We start from the raw sequence: 10,905 nt of genomic DNA, 5'->3' as shown, positions 1-10,905 counted from the left end.
AGGGCCCAGAGCTGGACACAGCACTCCAGGGGTGGCCTCACCAGCGCTCACTCCAGCCCAACAATCACTTCCCTGCTCCTGCTGACACACTCTTCCTCACACAGGACACCAGCCATTGGCCCTCTTGGCCACCTGGCCACACTGCCTCCTCTTCAGCTTCCTGTCCATCCCCACTCCCAGCTCCCTTTCTGCCTGCCTGCTCTCCAGACACTCTGGCCCCAGCCCGGGGGGCTGACGGGGCTTCTTGTGCCCAAAGGGCAGGACCCGGCCCTTGGCCTGCTGGAACCTCATCCCCGTGCAATCAGCCCATGGATCCAGCTGGGCCAGGTCCCTCTGCAGAGCCCTCCTGCCTTCCAGCACATCAACACACCCCCAGCTTGGGGTCACCTGCACATTTGCTGATGAAATGCCTGGTTCTGCAGCAGCTGCAGATGCTCAAGGGGCAGCAGGACCAAGTCAGGGGCCTGGGGGGGCCTGGGGGGCTTTGGGGTCTGGGAGGGTCCTGGGGGAGCTGGGGAGGGGCTTTGGGGATTGGGGGTACAGATCAGTACAGACCAGTACCTCCTCACTGCTCCCTGGATCTCTCTTGGAGCTGGGCCACGTTGTCCTGGGACATCTGAGCACCCCGCAGTGCCCTCCCAGTACAGCCCAGTGCCCCCAGTACAGCCCACTGTGTTCCTGTCCCAGGGTGCCAGGGTGCCCCCCTCTTTGGGGAGGTTGGAATGGATTTGAGGGGGGGGGCTGGGGGAGATCTGAAGGGATCTGGGGGTTTGGATGTGGAATTTGGGGGTGTTTAGGGGTCTTTGGGTGTATTTGGGAGAGTTAAAACAGGTTTTGGGGGCATTGGGGCATCAAAGGGATCTGTGGGGGGAGGGGACTAAAGGGAAAATGAAGGTTAAGGGACATATGGGGAGGTTAAAGAGGTCTGGGGGGGAGATGAGGGGCTGCACCAAGAGCAGCTGAGTCCTGAGACCTCCCCGGTGTCCCCAAGACCCTCTTGGTGTTCCTAATTCTCCCCTTGACACTCCAAGACAACCCTGGTGTCTCCAGTGTCCCCAGGGCCTCCCCATTGCCATTATTCCCCCCTTGACACCCCCAATTCCACTGGCCCCAAGCGCCATGCCTGATGTCCCCAACCCTCCATCTCACCGCAAGAGCCCCCCCTGGACCCTCTGACCCCAAAAATGCCCCCCCACACGCTCATAGAAAGGCCAAGGGCATCTGGGGACACGTTGGGGACAGTTGGGGGGCTTTGCAGGGCACTGGGTGATTATTGGAGGATACTGGGACACACTGGGGGGAACCAGAGGGCACTGGGAGGGACTAGAGGGTTACTGAGGGATCCTGGAAGGGCACTGGGAGGGACTGGGGAGTTACTGGGGGATTATCAGGACACAGGGAGAGACACTGGCAGGTTACTGGGCCATACTGGGGGTTACTGGGTGCTCACTGGAACATCACTGGGCCATACTGGGGGGCAGTGGGAGGTCACTGGGACACACTGGCTGGTCACTGAGGGGGTTACTGGGCCGTACTGAGGGGCACTTGGATCCCCTAAACCCAGATGCGGTACATCTCCCCCCCGGACTTTGGGGGGCACCCCCAGGACTCCTCCCCTGGGGGCTGGGAGATCCCCTGAACCCCACTGCTGGGCTTTAGGGGACCCCCAGACCCCAGTCCCTTTGGGGTCTCTGTGTGCTGCGTGTTGGGGGTCTCTGGGGTTCGGAGGGGGCATTGGGATCCCCTTTCCCTGGGGTCGGTCCGCCGGGCCGGCAGGGGGCGCTGTGGTGGGAGGGGTAATGGCGGGTCGCGGGTAATGCCGGCGGGTAACGCCGGCGCGCCTGCGCAGTGCAGCCAGGGCGCTGGTACAGCCCCACCCCCTTCCCCCGCGCGGGCTCCAGGCCCCGCGCTCTGACCCTCGGGAACCCCCGAACCCCTCGGCTAAACCCTCCCGAGCCCTCCAGCCTTTCCACCCACAGCCGCGCTCCCCGCAGCCCCGAGCGGATCCCCAGAATCGCGCTCTCCGAGCGCAGCCGCACCTCCACCGCTACCGCTGCCCCGCAGACAACATGGCGCTCTGCGCACGCCCCGCCTCTCGAGCCCCCGCCGCAGCCAATCAGCGCTCGGCCCGTCCCCGCCCCGTCCCTGCCGGTCCCGCCCTGTCGGGTGAGCGGGGCGGGCACGGCGGGAAAGCGGCGGGGGGGAAAGAGCGGGGGGACCCCAAAGGGAGCGCGAGGGGCGGGGGGTCACCCCCAAAGGGAGCTGGGGGGAGCCGGGCTTTGAAGGGGCTGCTTTTCCAAACTGCCCTGCTTATCCCACATGTGCACACTTCTCTCCTGCTGGGATCTGGCCCAGACAAACCTGAAAATAACCTGGAAGTGCCACCTCCACCAGCACTTCCTCCACAGCTGCTTTCAAGGATTTCTCTTCAATTTGCCAAGGAAATGTTTCCAGATCATACTTCCATCTACAAGTCAGAACACCAGCCTGCACCAGGACTCCTGCTTGTTTTCCCTGCCCTTGCTGACAGGAGGTGCAGAGGCAGGATGTCAGCACTTCATCACCAACAGCCTTAACGGGGGATGACTCCACTTTTTAACCTTGGAAGAAGAGCAGCTTTTCCTTTTCCTCTCCTGTTTTTTGGGGTTAGTTTTTTTTTACCTTCTGAATAAAAGAACACGTGTAAATTGAAATAATCTGAACCCAACTTTTCAGAAGACTGACACCTTGGAGCAGCTTCCTCTTACCCCTCTCTCCATGTTGGAGGAGTGGCCAGATGAAGAGTTACCAGCCCATCCTGGCTTCCAGAATGGCACAGCTGGTGGTTAGAGATTCATCTCACAGTTATCTAGAATATGCCCAAACTTGTTCTGCCCTTCCTAATTCCTAACTCAGACCAATGGCTCCAAACCCAGCATCTGGGAGGCTGATTAGGTTGGCAAGAACATTTCCCTGTGTGATAACAGTGTGGGCACAAGGACTGGGAGTGTGTCATAAGAAATCTGACTTGCATACATGGGGTAGGAGATAAAAAAAAAACACAGATAAGCAGAAAAGGTTTGCAAGGAAGAATTGGCAGCAAATCTGTCAGAAGATTAGTGCAGGTGACTATCAAATACAGGAGAAAACATGATGAAAGGAGTAACTCATGACTCTTTATCTGAGCTATGAAATGAACAGTAACTTCAGCCACTGATGAGAGATTTTTTTTTAAATACAGAAGTGAGTTTGCAGTTGTAGCATTTTCCACATTAAAGCCTACAGCTGGTAAATAATAAAATAAGCAATTAAAAAGCAATCAAGCTTGCTGTTTCAAATAACAACAGTCTTCTTGCTCCCCTCCTTCCCCCAAGCCCCAGAACTTCACCACATCTCAGGTCTGTACTACTCACACACATCACTTGGCAGAGGAAAGCCACACAAAACAAAAGATAAAGAATAATGACTTGTTTTGGTAGGTACTGATGGTCACGTGTGTGGAATGGGAGGTCCCAAGAGGAGTGTCAGCTTGGTGGATGGTCCCTCTTGGGAAGCACAGTAAGTCACCTGGCTGCAAGAAAATTGATATATTTAGGGCACCAGGTCAAACCTTATTGCAGTCAGAGAAAATACTCCCTGAGCAGACAGTCTGACAATATATATCCTTTAGAATCACAAAATGGAGCAGTCCTGCAATGTACACTTTAATAACATAAAGAACACTAAGCCAGAAGTTCAGAACCTTAAACTTTCCAACCTGCTGTCAATATTTGCTGAAAACGTGAAACAAGGTTTTTAACATCACAGAACACACAGACTCCCACTGAGCTGCAGGAAGAGGACAAAGAAGCAGCTGAGATGGACCTGCTGGCAACACAGTGGGCTGGCAGAGGAGCAGTGAAATGGGGATTTGGTCAGATCACATCAAAAGAAAAGGCTAGTATTCCACGAGAAAAGCCAAATATTCTGTAAAAATGGTAATCTGTTACAGTAGTGTTGTCTGAGATTTTCAGTTAAAGCACTTAAAAAACAGGTATGACCTTCCTCCTCCTCCTCCCTATCTTTCTTCTCACCTATGTAAATTAAAACTCCACACTGAAAAAAAAACTAGATAAGGAAAGTCAAGACAAAAAAGGTGTAAAGCACATAAAATTGCCTCCAAGAAGGAAATAAAAGTTTACTTGTGGCTTGTCCTGTAAACACCTACAGAGTTGGACAGCACAGTCAAAGAAAACTGCCTTCCTTACCAGAGTGGGGACTACACCAACCAAGAGTATTCTGAATTCTCTTCATTTGAAAGATGGAGAAAGGAAATATTCTAGAAAGATGTTTAGGGAGGAAATAGAGTCAAACAACAGCATCCCTCTCAGAAGCAGCCACAAAGAGACAACCAAACTTTGACAGCAGCCACCCAGAAGAAATGGGTCACAGGAAGTGAACAACAGCAAACAGAAGAAAAATAAATTAAAAACTTGGATAACTTTTAAGCCCATCATTATTCCATAAAAATGAAAGGCACTGAAGTCTGGTCCAAAATATTCCAGGAATGAAAAAGGGAACTGTATTTTACCAGACTTTGCATCACCCAGTACACGATGACGATTGAATATTCCCCTCTGTCAAACAACACAGTTCATGATGTCAGCATCCCATCCAATGTGTCACACTGTTCCTAAAACACCTACACCATCCAACATGTCACACTATTCCTAAAACACCGACACCCAAATGCAGCTCTGGACACTGAGAAGAGCAGAGAGAGGCTCCATAACAGGCCAAAAGGCAGAGAAACTCCTGAGGATTCCAACATGGAGCAGCAGCACCAGCTGGACAAGTAACACTTCAAAAGCAGGTCAAACAGAACAGGACAAGCACCAGATTCCCTGCTGACACTCAGTAATCTTCATGAAATGTTCCTTTTATTCCAAAAATCAACCACCAACCAAACACTTGAATTTCACGTTTGGAAAAAGGAAGAGCAATTAATACAGCAAGTTCATATGGGGTTTGGGTCATGCTTCTCTTTATCAGCCAAGGATAAATATTTAAATCTCATTCACCAGAACAGTGACAATGTTCAGTGCAGCAGTAAGTCTCAGTGCACAGGAGGATTAGCCTGAGGGATTACAGGCAGCATGTAAAAGCATAAAAATGTTTTAGAACCATACACAAACCCAGTGTTTTTTCTGCACACAACTCCACAAACATGACCTAGGAGTCAGGGTGCCCAACCTGGAGAGTAGTAGTCAATTTACAGAAATAACTGGGGGTTTTGGCCCATTATTTAAATACTAGAAGCAAAGGATACCTTTAAAAAAGGATACAGACAACTATCACCCAAATTTCTCGTGCTCGCAGTGTGCAAACCCTCCCCTCATTAATTTTTAGATGGCTACAATTCAGAGAAATTTAAATTTGAACTCATTTTTTTTTGTCTCTATTTAGAGACAACAGACAGAGGAGTTGTGAAGTGGGATCTGTTTTATCCTAAGGCAGGCATTTGGAAATCCCTGTTTCTCTCCAGTCACTTCAGTAAGTGCTAGAGAACTAACCTAAAAGGAACATCTGCCACACAAATAGCCAAAATTTCAGGTGAAAGAGGCTTATCCCCAACAGAGCATCAGAAACCTCTATAGGGTGCCCAGTGGGGGTAGATGGCATGAGTTAGAAATGCTGGATGTGAGGCTGCTGAATAACAAGCATAAGGAAAATGAAACCCCAGGTGTATTGAATGGAAATGAAAATATTAAAAAGCAAAATAGACATATAAGGATTGGATTTTTTGATTTGGTTTAAGTGGGATAGTCCAATTTTTTCTTTATAACGCAGTGTATATTTGTATGTTTCTTTTGGAAGCTGATTTAAAATGCATTTGGACCACAGGAATTCATCATATCAGTAACTTCTTAAAAACAGCAGGACCAACAAGCACAACCAGTCTGCTGTTACAGTCCAGCTGAAGAAAGAGCAAGTACTTAGTAAAGGAAAAAGGACTTGTAAATTCTTGGGGCCTGAATGAAAATGAAAAAACAGGTGCTAGAAAGCTTCTGCAGCTGTGAAAACAAACTTCTCTTTTTATCTAAGGGAAATACCAGGTCTGGAAAACCCAGTTTACATGATATTATGATTAGATATTACTATTAGTAAATTTTCAGCAAAAATATGTAAGAAAAACGACTACAAGGAAACACAAATAAAAAAAAACACATTTTCCTGTAATGTTTAGTGGGGGGGAGGGTTAGAAGCACACACACAACAGCAAACACTGCCATCAGCAAAAGCCCATGCACAGTTTCCCAGGCAAGGTTGTGCTGTCCTACCTCAACATCATCATAGTGAGGAGGAAGGCCCTGGGATCCCTGGGCAGTGATGGAAACATTGGACCCCACCAGAGACCCAAAGCAGCACTCCAGCTTCTCCTGAAAATCTTCCACAGCTCCTCCTGTAAAAAAAAAAGATGCTGTTACTTGCTGAAGAGCTCAGGCAAGCCCAGCCCACATCCTCCCCATGGCTTGGGAAGAATGATCACATCAGGGACACAGAGGCTGGGAAGGAAGGTGCTCTGTACCAGTGTTTCTCCTGAAGGAGAGCACTGGAGATGCAAAGGGGATCTGCCAGGAGAGTCACTGCTAAGCCAAAAAGTCTGGTGCCCCAACCTGGGTTTGTTCTCTTCCCTGTGCCATCTTTAGGCTGCACAACCAGACAGACAAGGCTGAACAGAGGAAAATAATCCCACAAACAGCAGAACACCATAAGACAATAAGCACATGCAGGACCTGCATTCTCTCACCAGAGAGAACATACAAAGGTTAGAGACCTTTCACCAGTTACTCCAATCATTTGGGAATATTCAAAACCAAACTTGACTCATCCACACCCCACATGTGACAGACAAGGCACCGAAGGGAAACAGCAGAACGTGCCAAGTACCAGATCCACACAAGGGCAGCTTGGCCATTAAAGCTGACAGCAGCCAGGAACACTATACCTGGGACTCAGCTTGTATTTGGGATCTCATTTGGGTCCACCTCACAATTCAATTGTGCTGACACCTTCAAGGCTACCTGAATCAAAGCACCTCCAAGAATCCAAGTCCTTTACACAACTGTGCAGCACCACTGTCTCCTTCTCAAACTCAAGGACTGAGAACACTCAGCTAAAATGGGCTGGTACCTTTCCATGGTGCAATTCACTGGCAAGAACACTGGAAATATTTCACATGGTTTCACACCTTACCCTCCATTAAAGGGAAGTGGCTCAAAAGCCACAAAGTTTGCACAAGGAAACAGTGGGGCAGAAGGGATAATTTAAGCACAGATGCCTAATCATCAATTTTGTGCATTTGTTTTTGTTTCCAAACTTTTATGTGACAGAGCAAAATTTTAAAAAGAATATATTATTATACATATTATAGCATGAATCAGATTTTGTTCTTACTGCAGAGCAGTGAAACATGATGGACAGTGCAAAAGTATAAACTGTGTTTTAATCCAGCTCATGTAAAGATTTCAGCAGGTCATCATTGTCAACCACTTGCCCTGGGGACAGAGATGAAGCCATGTCTAGTGCAACTCAAGCAAAACACACCACATTATTGAGCCAGCATCAATTATATCCAGGGAAACAATCCCACCTTAAATCTCTGAGGCTGATGAAACTGTATTCTTGCCTTTTTCTGGTCAAAATCCTTCTTCAGCTGCATGTAATTCACTTTGCCTTCTTTATTTATTATTATCTTTCTTGGGCATGGTCCCTGTTCAAGAGGAGAGAGGACCAAAACAATCAACCAGCAACACAACCTCAAGAGCTCACGGGCCCAGAGCAACAACTCTTCCCCTACCCAGTGGGATATCAGAGTATCCCGGGAACAGCTCTGGTTTCAGAGCCTCACTATTTGCTCCAAAGCATTAACAGTTTACAGAAGACAGGGAACATTGTTAGGCCTTCCTGTTGATGCTCTGTAATTACTACATTTACAAGTTTAAAACTTGTCAAATTTACCAGTTTAAAAGGCCAAGATTCTGCTTTCAGTCCTGTCGAGCTGTCAAACTTTGTTTATGTAGAACAAAAAGAATTCTTTCACACAAGCACAGACATTTCATTTTAAAGCTGGAAGTCATTTACTTTGTTTTTCCCAGGCAGATAGTATGATTGTGTACCATTATGCAAAAATAAAGAAGTTGATCTACAAATGGTTTGGCTGCCAAATTCTCAGGAAAGTTAAGGGGAAAATCAAGTAACGGTAGGTAACTGTGCAAGTCTGGAAAGCCAACACCTGAGAAGTTTGAACGTGCTGATGCCATAATTTCTAAGTAAAAATGACAGCTCTACTCCCTACACCCATTTGATAGGAAATGCTATCAATTTGTTGAGATACTTTTATTTACACAGATCCCGTATTTTGAAACTTAAACTCCAGTTCTGGTATTTACATGCAGCACTAAGTTCTTCTGTGCAGCAGGACACCCTTGCTGGCCCACTAACTCCTGGGCAGTGTTTCATCAGCAGCTCCTGCACAGCCTGTCCCTCAGCAGTAACCGAGGGTCACCTCAGCCCTGCAGGAGGGAATTCACATCACCTCCTTCCTGAGAGAATGAACATTCCCAACTGCAGCACGAGGCAAGGGAATGCGTACAAAATTAAAGACTGAAAATCAGTCCCTGACTGACAGCAAGATCTGAAGATGCTGCTGAAGGCACCAAGATCTAAAGCTGACATCCCCAAATGACAGCAACACAAATGCAACCAAGCCTGGATTAACAGTTTTGAATTCCAGACCTAAATCCATTGTACCAACCTCTCAGCTCATTCACACTGATTTAAAGAAGTTACATTCAGATATTTACTATTCATAGAACGCAGCTTCATTTACAACACGGGCTGTTCTGTAGCGTTCTGCTGGTTATTACAGCTGTTCCAAGCCCCCTGCCATGGGCAGGGATACCTTCCACAAGATCTAGTTGCTCAAACCCCCATCCAACAGGATCCAACCAGGCCTTGAGCACTGCCAGGGATGGGGCATCCACAGCTTCTCGGGGCAACCTGAGCCAATGCCTCACCACCCTCCAGCAGAAAAAAATTCTCCCTTACATTTAGTCTAAACCTAAACCGTTCAGCTTAAACCCATTGCCCCTTGTCCTGCAGCTACAGGCCCTCATAAAAAGTCCCTCTCCATCTTTCTTGCACCACTTAAGTCCTGACAGGCTGCAAGGAGGTCTCCACAGAGACTTCTCCAGACTGAGCCATCCCAACTCTCCCAGCCTGTCTCCGCAGCTGCTCCATCCCTCTCATCATCTTCCTGGCCTTCCCTGGACTTGATCCAAGAGGTCTGTGCCCTTCTCACGCTGGGAGCTCCAGAGCTGGATGCAGCGCTCCAGGTGGAGAATCACCAGAGCGCGGCAGAGGGGCAGAACCCCCTCCCTCACCCACGGCCCGCTGAATGGGATGCAGGATACGCCCGGATTTCTGGGCTGGGAGCTCAGCGCCAGCTCAGCCCCAACTTTCCATCCACCAGCACCCCCAATTCCTTCCGTGCCGGGCTGGAGGACAAAGCCCAGCGCAGAACCCCACACGGGAGCAGCTGCTCCCCGCCAGGGCTGTTCCCTCCCACACCACGGCAGCTCCCTGGGAAGCGGCGGGAATGCCGCCGGGCACAGCGGGAATAGCGCCGGGCACAGCGGGAATAGCGCCGGGCACAGCGGGAATACCGCCGGGCACAGCGGCTCCGAGGACACGCGGTGTCCCCGCTCCCCCTCCCGGCTCCCGCCGCCTCCATCCAGCCCCTTCCCGTCCCGCGGCCCCGCACTCACCCGGGCAGGAGGGAGGATCGCGTGGGATCGGGGCGGGCCGGGATGGATCGGGGCGGGCGAGGGGAGGCGAGGCCAGGCTGGATGTGCCGGGTGGGAGCGGGAGGCGATCCTGCCGCGCTGGGAGTCACGGCAGCAGCCGCTTCCGGGCGGCCAGTCGGAAATCCGGCGGCATTCCAGGGTCATTCCAGTGTGTATTCCAGTAGGAACGCAGCAGCACTAAGGTTAATCAATCTGCTTCATACAACGGTGCCTGGGCTTCAGCTGCGTTATTTATTTTTTTTTCCTGGACCAAAAATCTTCTTCTAGAGTCTCCCTGAGTCTCCCTCAAAGAAAACTTTGGAATCCTCACCGAGCACGTGAAAACTTCCAGAAATATTTTTAGATGCCTGTTAATGGTTTGGTTTACGTTGGCTAATGATGTCAGAAACAAAAGAAAATGTTAGGTAGGCTTTGCTGAAGCTTTGTTCTTGTGTACTGGCTTGAAGGATACGAAGCAGAACTAGCAGAAATAAAAAAGGTGGATTTTGGAAACCTCAGCAGCCTTACAGTGCACGGCTGATGTTGGTACAAAGTGACACTGCCATAAGTGTAACTAGAAGGACCTTTCAATGACAGGTAAGAGAGGGGACTGTGCCCTGTCAACAACTTAAGGAGGGAGAATAACAGAGCCTTGCACATCTCCAACACCAGTCCAAATCCTTCCCTTTACGGAAAGTGGGTTTCAGTCTTGTTCCTCCTCACAGTGTGGTTGTTACACAGTCATAACTTCTGCTTCCCTGGCACCAGCTGGATCATTTGGAACAAATGTCCTGATTCCAGTGGGTTCTGCATTCACGGATGCATCCAGCAAATTCCTGTGTGCTGAGCAGAGAAAGTGGCAAAGTATAATATATAGAAAAGGGGGATGGAGGAGAGAAAAAGGCAAACGCTGCTCATACTGTTCAGTCCTTGTTCCTTTACCACCTGGACCGCTCTGTCGCCAGCTGACCAAAATATCCTGGTCACTTGAACGTGAAATAAGGAGTAATCAGCATGTGGCTGGGTTACCAGCAGAGAGATTTTGCCAGGGGTGAACCTACAGCTGTCCTAATTGTAGAAATGTGTACAAATGAGATAA

The 10,905-nt window shown here is 49.3% G+C and overlaps 1 long non-coding RNA gene across 1 annotated transcript; it reads right to left on the bottom strand.

Annotated features, from left to right (window-relative positions):
- Positions 1–3,273: 3,273 nt before the first annotated feature.
- LOC113990261 lies at positions 3,274–9,904 on the bottom strand. The gene is made up of 4 exons (XR_005562290.1): positions 9,789–9,904; positions 7,613–7,732; positions 6,300–6,421; positions 3,274–3,550 (listed from the first exon to the last, which is right to left on the bottom strand). It is a non-coding gene; the product is annotated as an uncharacterized LOC113990261 (long non-coding RNA).
- Positions 9,905–10,905: the final 1,001 nt, after the last annotated feature.

Source organism: Pipra filicauda, unplaced genomic scaffold, assembly GCF_003945595.2.
Source record: "Pipra filicauda isolate LSUMZ 115617 unplaced genomic scaffold, ASM394559v2 scaffold997_size40265_pilon, whole genome shotgun sequence".
Classification (NCBI taxonomy): Eukaryota; Metazoa; Chordata; class Aves; order Passeriformes; family Pipridae; genus Pipra; species Pipra filicauda.
The sequence above is the reverse complement of the archived record's forward strand: the minus strand, read 5'-3'. Positions and strand labels throughout refer to the sequence as shown.